This window comes from Conger conger, chromosome 7 (assembly GCF_963514075.1).
Source record: "Conger conger chromosome 7, fConCon1.1, whole genome shotgun sequence".
NCBI classification, from domain to species: Eukaryota; Metazoa; Chordata; class Actinopteri; order Anguilliformes; family Congridae; genus Conger; species Conger conger.
In genome coordinates, this window is record NC_083766.1 from 21,360,637 (window position 1) to 21,370,686 (window position 10,050).

Genomic DNA, 10,050 nt, shown 5'->3' on the forward strand with positions numbered 1-10,050 from the left:
TGTTTGTGGTCCAGCGAACAATGAATCTTAATGCACAGCAAACCAAGAGTACACAGCTCTAGTCCTCGAAGGCCAGTCTACATGCTGTTATTTTGTTCCAACCAATTGCCTTCTTTTTAATTTGCTGACAGTCCTACAAATTACCCTTGTTCAAGCCTGTACTTGGGCACAGTGCAATCATAAGGATCTGGTCCATGTCCACCCAGCCCTTGTAGTAAAGCATGTCTCAATGGAGCAGATCCTTCTTGCAGTACACCATCTGGTGGTCACACAGGAAGAACATGGGCCGCTGGGTCTTGGCCTGGGGCAGGGAGATCTTGGTCAGTCAGCTCCCCTGAGAAGATCAGGTCTGCACTCCTGCTGAGGTACACTGCACTGTGAGAATTTTTCCAACCTAACTTTCTCACCGGGTGTACTCACGGTCAGCAGTCAGGAACACATTGTGTACTAATAAAAGCTTCTATATGTTACTGTATGTTTAGCCATTGGCTTGTAAATTTGTCATTCTGGCAAGAAAGAGTTTCAGATACTTTCACTTTCAGATCACTTCTAGATACTGTAATCACTTCCACTGAAAGTTGACATGGTACTGAGCATGTTGTGGTGCCAGGATGGGAATATTGAGGTGCTGTCCACTAGGGGGCAGCACCGGCCCTACAGGACAGGCATAGCCACAGCTGTGATGCATTGTAATCACGTAGCTGTGGCCCATTAGCTAATTACAGGTCGACAAAAGAGGCCGGGTTTTCAGGTCTCGGGAGAGGCTTTTGGGAAGATCTTTTGTGGGCATGGCTGAAGGAGCACTTGTGAGGGGATTTCTGTAGTTTCTCTTACTTTATTCTTGTGATATATTTGGATAATCATCTTATTTTTGGTTTGAGAAAGCTTTTTTGCATTTATTTGTATGCTTAATTGAAGGCTGTCTACCTTGTGACCAGTGGCCACCTCCAGCCTGTATCTCAATGTGCAAAACGCTGCGCCCAACGTGGGGCTCGAACCCACGACCCTGAGATTAAGAGTCTCATGCTCTACCGACTGAGCTAGCCGGGCTAGATGCCACTGTCAAGGATGGTCTCTGTGGCGCAGGTAAGCTCACCAAGCTAACAGTCAGGAGTGGGGGAAACACAAAGGAGAGTGAAAGCAAGGCGCTGCTGGGATTCAAACCCCCAATGTCCTGTTTACTAAAAGGGCTACAGCGACACCACATGGTACGTCTCTTGGCTTCTGCTCGTTCCAAACCCAGAAATGTAAAACGTGTTAACAATGAGCTCAAAAGCTATTTCTTCACAGTTCATATGACCTGGAATCAGTATTACAGCCTTACATTGTCACCTGCTCTTCTTCTATAAAAGCTTCTAAGAGTCACTGCTACATATTTAGCCATTAGCTTGCAAATTTCTATTATGTTTTTGCTTATTTTGACAAAATAATAACTTTGATACCAAATTAACTACGTTGATATCGTACAACAGGTTATTTTTCCAAAGGCAATGAGACAGAAACTGCTTTTGAGCAAAGCACTGCAAAGTTTCTCCATTCAATAAACCAATAAAACCAGTTTTGAAGCAGCCTAAACCGCTTTGTCTTCGTGTGGCGCCATGGCTTAGTTGGTTAAAGTGCCTGTCTAGTAAACAGGAGATCCTGGGTTCGAATCCCAGTGGTGCCTGGCTTTAGTCCTCCTTGGTAGTATCGATGAGTCTAGTGAGCTTTGTTTGTGGTCCAGCGAACAATGAATCTTAATGCACAGCAAACCAAGAGTACACAGCTCTAGTCCTCGAAGGCCAGTCTACATGCTGTTATTTTGTTCCAACCAATTGCCTTCTTTTTAATTTGCTGACAGTCCTACAAATTACCCTTGTTCAAGCCTGTACTTGGGCACAGTGCAATCATAAGGATCTGGTCCATGTCCACCCAGCCCTTGTAGTAAAGCATGTCTCAATGGAGCAGATCCTTCTTGCAGTACACCATCTGGTGGTCACACAGGAAGAACATGGGCCGCTGGGTCTTGGCCTGGGGCAGGGAGATCTTGGTCAGTCAGCTCCCCTGAGAAGATCAGGTCTGCACTCCTGCTGAGGTACACTGCACTGTGAGAATTTTTCCAACCTAACTTTCTCACCGGGTGTACTCACGGTCAGCAGTCAGGAACACATTGTGTACTAATAAAAGCTTCTATATGTTACTGTATGTTTAGCCATTGGCTTGTAAATTTGTCATTCTGGCAAGAAAGAGTTTCAGATACTTTCACTTTCAGATCACTTCTAGATACTGTAATCACTTCCACTGAAAGTTGACATGGTACTGAGCATGTTGTGGTGCCAGGATGGGAATATTGAGGTGCTGTCCACTAGGGGGCAGCACCGGCCCTACAGGACAGGCATAGCCACAGCTGTGATGCATTGTAATCACGTAGCTGTGGCCCATTAGCTAATTACAGGTCGACAAAAGAGGCCGGGTTTTCAGGTCTCGGGAGAGGCTTTTGGGAAGATCTTTTGTGGGCATGGCTGAAGGAGCACTTGTGAGGGGATTTCTGTAGTTTCTCTTACTTTATTCTTGTGATATATTTGGATAATCATCTTATTTTTGGTTTGAGAAAGCTTTTTTGCATTTATTTGTATGCTTAATTGAAGGCTGTCTACCTTGTGACCAGTGGCCACCTCCAGCCTGTATCTCAATGTGCAAAACGCTGCGCCCAACGTGGGGCTCGAACCCACGACCCTGAGATTAAGAGTCTCATGCTCTACCGACTGAGCTAGCCGGGCTAGATGCCACTGTCAAGGATGGTCTCTGTGGCGCAGGTAAGCTCACCAAGCTAACAGTCAGGAGTGGGGGAAACACAAAGGAGAGTGAAAGCAAGGCGCTGCTGGGATTCAAACCCCCAATGTCCTGTTTACTAAAAGGGCTACAGCGACACCACATGGTACGTCTCTTGGCTTCTGCTCGTTCCAAACCCAGAAATGTAAAACGTGTTAACAATGAGCTCAAAAGCTATTTCTTCACAGTTCATATGACCTGGAATCAGTATTACAGCCTTACATTGTCACCTGCTCTTCTTCTATAAAAGCTTCTAAGAGTCACTGCTACATATTTAGCCATTAGCTTGCAAATTTCTATTATGTTTTTGCTTATTTTGACAAAATAATAACTTTGATACCCAATTAACTACGTTGATATCGTACAACAGGTTATTTTTCCAAAGGCAATGAGACAGAAACTGCTTTTGAGCAAAGCACTGCAAAGTTTCTCCATTCAATAAACCAATAAAACCAGTTTTGAAGCAGCCTAAACCGCTTTGTCTTCGTGTGGCGCCATGGCTTAGTTGGTTAAAGTGCCTGTCTAGTAAACAGGAGATCCTGGGTTCGAATCCCAGTGGTGCCTGGCTTTAGTCCTCCTTGGTAGTATCGATGAGTCTAGTGAGCTTTGTTTGTGGTCCAGCGAACAATGAATCTTAATGCACAGCAAACCAAGAGTACACAGCTCTAGTCCTCGAAGGCCAGTCTACATGCTGTTATTTTGTTCCAACCAATTGCCTTCTTTTTAATTTGCTGACAGTCCTACAAATTACCCTTGTTCAAGCCTGTACTTGGGCACAGTGCAATCATAAGGATCTGGTCCATGTCCACCCAGCCCTTGTAGTAAAGCATGTCTCAATGGAGCAGATCCTTCTTGCAGTACACCATCTGGTGGTCACACAGGAAGAACATGGGCCGCTGGGTCTTGGCCTGGGGCAGGGAGATCTTGGTCAGTCAGCTCCCCTGAGAAGATCAGGTCTGCACTCCTGCTGAGGTACACTGCACTGTGAGAATTTTTCCAACCTAACTTTCTCACCGGGTGTACTCACGGTCAGCAGTCAGGAACACATTGTGTACTAATAAAAGCTTCTATATGTTACTGTATGTTTAGCCATTGGCTTGTAAATTTGTCATTCTGGCAAGAAAGAGTTTCAGATACTTTCACTTTCAGATCACTTCTAGATACTGTAATCACTTCCACTGAAAGTTGACATGGTACTGAGCATGTTGTGGTGCCAGGATGGGAATATTGAGGTGCTGTCCACTAGGGGGCAGCACCGGCCCTACAGGACAGGCATAGCCACAGCTGTGATGCATTGTAATCACGTAGCTGTGGCCCATTAGCTAATTACAGGTCGACAAAAGAGGCCGGGTTTTCAGGTCTCGGGAGAGGCTTTTGGGAAGATCTTTTGTGGGCATGGCTGAAGGAGCACTTGTGAGGGGATTTCTGTAGTTTCTCTTACTTTATTCTTGTGATATATTTGGATAATCATCTTATTTTTGGTTTGAGAAAGCTTTTTTGCATTTATTTGTATGCTTAATTGAAGGCTGTCTACCTTGTGACCAGTGGCCACCTCCAGCCTGTATCTCAATGTGCAAAACGCTGCGCCCAACGTGGGGCTCGAACCCACGACCCTGAGATTAAGAGTCTCATGCTCTACCGACTGAGCTAGCCGGGCTAGATGCCACTGTCAAGGATGGTCTCTGTGGCGCAGGTAAGCTCACCAAGCTAACAGTCAGGAGTGGGGGAAACACAAAGGAGAGTGAAAGCAAGGCGCTGCTGGGATTCAAACCCCCAATGTCCTGTTTACTAAAAGGGCTACAGCGACACCACATGGTACGTCTCTTGGCTTCTGCTCGTTCCAAACCCAGAAATGTAAAACGTGTTAACAATGAGCTCAAAAGCTATTTCTTCACAGTTCATATGACCTGGAATCAGTATTACAGCCTTACATTGTCACCTGCTCTTCTTCTATAAAAGCTTCTAAGAGTCACTGCTACATATTTAGCCATTAGCTTGCAAATTTCTATTATGTTTTTGCTTATTTTGACAAAATAATAACTTTGATACCAAATTAACTACGTTGATATCGTACAACAGGTTATTTTTCCAAAGGCAATGAGACAGAAACTGCTTTTGAGCAAAGCACTGCAAAGTTTCTCCATTCAATAAACCAATAAAACCAGTTTTGAAGCAGCCTAAACCGCTTTGTCTTCGTGTGGCGCCATGGCTTAGTTGGTTAAAGTGCCTGTCTAGTAAACAGGAGATCCTGGGTTCGAATCCCAGTGGTGCCTGGCTTTAGTCCTCCTTGGTAGTATCGATGAGTCTAGTGAGCTTTGTTTGTGGTCCAGCGAACAATGAATCTTAATGCACAGCAAACCAAGAGTACACAGCTCTAGTCCTCGAAGGCCAGTCTACATGCTGTTATTTTGTTCCAACCAATTGCCTTCTTTTTAATTTGCTGACAGTCCTACAAATTACCCTTGTTCAAGCCTGTACTTGGGCACAGTGCAATCATAAGGATCTGGTCCATGTCCACCCAGCCCTTGTAGTAAAGCATGTCTCAATGGAGCAGATCCTTCTTGCAGTACACCATCTGGTGGTCACACAGGAAGAACATGGGCCGCTGGGTCTTGGCCTGGGGCAGGGAGATCTTGGTCAGTCAGCTCCCCTGAGAAGATCAGGTCTGCACTCCTGCTGAGGTACACTGCACTGTGAGAATTTTTCCAACCTAACTTTCTCACCGGGTGTACTCACGGTCAGCAGTCAGGAACACATTGTGTACTAATAAAAGCTTCTATATGTTACTGTATGTTTAGCCATTGGCTTGTAAATTTGTCATTCTGGCAAGAAAGAGTTTCAGATACTTTCACTTTCAGATCACTTCTAGATACTGTAATCACTTCCACTGAAAGTTGACATGGTACTGAGCATGTTGTGGTGCCAGGATGGGAATATTGAGGTGCTGTCCACTAGGGGGCAGCACCGGCCCTACAGGACAGGCATAGCCACAGCTGTGATGCATTGTAATCACGTAGCTGTGGCCCATTAGCTAATTACAGGTCGACAAAAGAGGCCGGGTTTTCAGGTCTCGGGAGAGGCTTTTGGGAAGATCTTTTGTGGGCATGGCTGAAGGAGCACTTGTGAGGGGATTTCTGTAGTTTCTCTTACTTTATTCTTGTGATATATTTGGATAATCATCTTATTTTTGGTTTGAGAAAGCTTTTTTGCATTTATTTGTATGCTTAATTGAAGGCTGTCTACCTTGTGACCAGTGGCCACCTCCAGCCTGTATCTCAATGTGCAAAACGCTGCGCCCAACGTGGGGCTCGAACCCACGACCCTGAGATTAAGAGTCTCATGCTCTACCGACTGAGCTAGCCGGGCTAGATGCCACTGTCAAGGATGGTCTCTGTGGCGCAGGTAAGCTCACCAAGCTAACAGTCAGGAGTGGGGGAAACACAAAGGAGAGTGAAAGCAAGGCGCTGCTGGGATTCAAACCCCCAATGTCCTGTTTACTAAAAGGGCTACAGCGACACCACATGGTACGTCTCTTGGCTTCTGCTCGTTCCAAACCCAGAAATGTAAAACGTGTTAACAATGAGCTCAAAAGCTATTTCTTCACAGTTCATATGACCTGGAATCAGTATTACAGCCTTACATTGTCACCTGCTCTTCTTCTATAAAAGCTTCTAAGAGTCACTGCTACATATTTAGCCATTAGCTTGCAAATTTCTATTATGTTTTTGCTTATTTTGACAAAATAATAACTTTGATACCAAATTAACTACGTTGATATCGTACAACAGGTTATTTTTCCAAAGGCAATGAGACAGAAACTGCTTTTGAGCAAAGCACTGCAAAGTTTCTCCATTCAATAAACCAATAAAACCAGTTTTGAAGCAGCCTAAACCGCTTTGTCTTCGTGTGGCGCCATGGCTTAGTTGGTTAAAGTGCCTGTCTAGTAAACAGGAGATCCTGGGTTCGAATCCCAGTGGTGCCTGGCTTTAGTCCTCCTTGGTAGTATCGATGAGTCTAGTGAGCTTTGTTTGTGGTCCAGCGAACAATGAATCTTAATGCACAGCAAACCAAGAGTACACAGCTCTAGTCCTCGAAGGCCAGTCTACATGCTGTTATTTTGTTCCAACCAATTGCCTTCTTTTTAATTTGCTGACAGTCCTACAAATTACCCTTGTTCAAGCCTGTACTTGGGCACAGTGCAATCATAAGGATCTGGTCCATGTCCACCCAGCCCTTGTAGTAAAGCATGTCTCAATGGAGCAGATCCTTCTTGCAGTACACCATCTGGTGGTCACACAGGAAGAACATGGGCCGCTGGGTCTTGGCCTGGGGCAGGGAGATCTTGGTCAGTCAGCTCCCCTGAGAAGATCAGGTCTGCACTCCTGCTGAGGTACACTGCACTGTGAGAATTTTTCCAACCTAACTTTCTCACCGGGTGTACTCACGGTCAGCAGTCAGAGTTGTTGGGCTTTTGGGAAGATCTTTTGTGGGCATGGCAGAAGGAGCACTTGAGAGGGGATTTATGTAGTTTCTCTTACTTTATTGTTGTGATATATTTGGATCATCATCTTATTTTTGGTTTGAGAAAGCTTTTTTGCATTTATTTGTATTCTTAATTGAAGGCTGTCTACCTTGTGAGCAGTGGCCACCTCCAGCCTGGGTCTCAACGAGTAAAATGTTGCGCCCAACATGGGGCTTGAGTTCACGACCCTGAGATTAAGGGTCTCATACTCTACCGACTAAGCTAGCCAGGCCAAATATATTTTCAGAAGCTGCAGCAGAAGGTCACTGTGGCACAGATAAGATCACCAAGGAAGAGTGAAAACAAGGCAATGGGATCCAAATCCAGGATATCTTGTTTACTGGAGAGGCCACACGGCCACCACATGGTATGTTTCTCTGCGTCTGCTCATTCAAAACTCAGAAATGTCACATTTGTTAACAATGAGCTCAAAAGCTATTTCATCGTAGTTCTTATGACCTGGAATCAGTATTACAGCCTTACATTGTCACCTGCTCTTCTTCTATCAAAGCTTCTAAGAGTCACTGCTACATATTTAGCTCTTAGTTAATTTTTTGGTTTTCTTTGATGAAATAATAACTTTGATACCCCATTTACTATGTTGATATCATACAACAGGTTCTGTTTCCAAAGGCAATGAGACCGAAACAGATTTTGAGCAAAGCAATGTTTCTCAAGTCAATAAACCATAAAACCAGTTTTGAAGCAGCAGAAACCTAACAATTTACCATCCTGTGGCGCCATGGCTTAGTTGGTTAAAGTGCCTGTCTAGTAAACAGGAGATCCTGGGTTCGAATCCCAGTGGTGCCTGCTTTTATACCTTCTTGGTGGTATTGATGAGTCTAAAGAGCTCTGTTTGAGGTCCAGCTAACACAGTGAATAATTGTGAACAGTGAACTAACTGCAGCGATCCATTCTAATGGGTAACTAACTAACTCATGGGCCTAGTTGTGGTCTTTCCATTAATAAATGTGAGTGTATTCATTGCAGCACACGGTTGCCCCACCTACTCCAGGGTTCATAAAATCACACTTTGCAAAGTCAAGGAGTTGAAAGTCGGAGCACTGTATTACTGTCCCCCACCAGATGAAATCGGGGGAGGATGATGGATCGGTCTCTGTCAGTTTGTTCACCACATTATAGTTTCATGTGTCCCCACAAGGTGGCAACAAAACCATTATAAACTAGAACTGTCAATCAAATAAGAAGTTCACTCAGTCTCGGTTTGACAATCCTGTAGAAGGTATTATTATGAGTCTCAGTTAAGACATCTAGCAGGTACTGGTAAGTCATTTATTCATTTTTAAAAATATTGATTTACTTAGTTTAACCATGAAATGGCTAAGCGACAATGTGCCAGTCCAGAAGACCCAAATAAGCTTCTGGGGAGGTAATAGTACACCTACAACCATAGGGAGCAATAATGCCAGAGGACTGCCATTGGCGCTGTTATCCATTCCTTGTGCGGCCTTGCCTGTTCTGTGCCATGTAAATTACTGTGCCAAAAAAAATGTCAATACAGATTCTTGTCTTTGCTTGCTGAATGTTTATTCTTCCTCAATTCACATTCACAGGGTGAAGACTGCTCCTTGCGACCTGAGCATCATCAAAGTTTTGCATTTCTCAACATGGTTCTGTGGTTCATGGTTCATGACCGTTCAGAACCGCTGTGGTTAAGTGAGCTCAGACCATAAGAAATGAGTCCCTGGTTGGGGACCCTCTCAGTAAACCGCTGAACGCACAGAGACCTTCCGCAGCAGCACCTGCTCCTCAGCAGAAGCATCTGACCAGGCTAGCATGAGACTCTCAGTAGACTAGTCGGTAGAGCATGAGACTCTTAATCTCAGGGTCGTGAGTTCAAGCTGATAAAGATGGCAATTCCAGGTTCAGTGCGAAGCTGAGCCTTAACAAATATTAAAAAAGTCCCTATATGGTAAATAGGAGTTTTACTATTTAGTCATTTTTCTGCGTGTTCATTGCTCAGTTCTTGTAGCTGTCACCCACTAACCACTCCACTCACACGGTATCATTTTAATTTATGTTTCCTACTTGACTTTATAAATCACTGCACTGAATGCAAGAATTATATCCTAAGGCATTCAGGGACCACAAAACAATGCATTCATTCTGGAGCAAGGGCAGACATGAAGGCTATTCATGCTGTTGATAATGTTGGTCTTTGTTTATTTCCTTAACATGACCATTATTTTCCGAAAGGCTTACATTTCCAGTCCACACGATTTGAAATCAGGTTTATCAAGATAAATGTTGAACAACACTTCCCACACTTCAAACTTTGTTTTCTCCCACAGCAGGAAGGATATTCATAATTGTGTTTGTTGTCAGGACATTAGCCATTTCACATACAGACCTATGCTCTGTGGCTAAAGGCATCTGAGCCTACATATTGTTAACCTGGTGTTACTATATCATGGCAGTGATGACAAACATCTCTTTCTCTCCTTCAATACACAGATTTTAGCACACATTTAAATTTGCCTGTAAAACATTTTGAGCTGGATGGCAAACCATCACCTCAAGCTCAACTTGGCTAAAACAGATGCTGTAATTCCCTGCTTGACCTTTGCCTGCTTGAGTTGCCCTCTTCATCTGATCTCAAACTTGGTAGTGGTACTGGACAACAAACTGTCCCTCTGTCAGAACATCATGGTGGTTATGATGGGCGTGCAGATTATTCCTGTACAACGTCCAGATTA

The 10,050-nt window shown here is 44.2% G+C and overlaps 9 non-coding genes across 9 annotated transcripts; 5 read left to right on the plus strand and 4 right to left on the minus strand.

Annotated features, from left to right (window-relative positions):
* Positions 1–977: 977 nt before the first annotated feature.
* Positions 978–1,050, minus strand: trnak-cuu (transfer RNA lysine (anticodon CUU)). The gene has a single exon. It is a non-coding gene; the product is annotated as a tRNA-Lys (tRNA).
* Positions 1,051–1,592: 542 nt separating this feature from the next.
* On the plus strand, positions 1,593–1,666 carry trnat-agu (transfer RNA threonine (anticodon AGU)). Its single transcript has one exon. It is a non-coding gene; the product is annotated as a tRNA-Thr (tRNA).
* Positions 1,667–2,686: 1,020 nt separating this feature from the next.
* On the minus strand, positions 2,687–2,759 carry trnak-cuu (transfer RNA lysine (anticodon CUU)). Its single transcript has one exon. It is a non-coding gene; the product is annotated as a tRNA-Lys (tRNA).
* A 542-nt stretch (positions 2,760–3,301) lies between these two features.
* trnat-agu (transfer RNA threonine (anticodon AGU)) lies at positions 3,302–3,375 on the plus strand. The gene has a single exon. It is a non-coding gene; the product is annotated as a tRNA-Thr (tRNA).
* A 1,020-nt stretch (positions 3,376–4,395) lies between these two features.
* On the minus strand, positions 4,396–4,468 carry trnak-cuu (transfer RNA lysine (anticodon CUU)). Its single transcript has one exon. It is a non-coding gene; the product is annotated as a tRNA-Lys (tRNA).
* Positions 4,469–5,010: 542 nt separating this feature from the next.
* On the plus strand, positions 5,011–5,084 carry trnat-agu (transfer RNA threonine (anticodon AGU)). The gene has a single exon. It is a non-coding gene; the product is annotated as a tRNA-Thr (tRNA).
* Positions 5,085–6,104: 1,020 nt separating this feature from the next.
* On the minus strand, positions 6,105–6,177 carry trnak-cuu (transfer RNA lysine (anticodon CUU)). The gene has a single exon. It is a non-coding gene; the product is annotated as a tRNA-Lys (tRNA).
* Positions 6,178–6,719: 542 nt separating this feature from the next.
* Positions 6,720–6,793, plus strand: trnat-agu (transfer RNA threonine (anticodon AGU)). The gene has a single exon. It is a non-coding gene; the product is annotated as a tRNA-Thr (tRNA).
* A 1,276-nt stretch (positions 6,794–8,069) lies between these two features.
* On the plus strand, positions 8,070–8,143 carry trnat-agu (transfer RNA threonine (anticodon AGU)). The gene has a single exon. It is a non-coding gene; the product is annotated as a tRNA-Thr (tRNA).
* Positions 8,144–10,050: the final 1,907 nt, after the last annotated feature.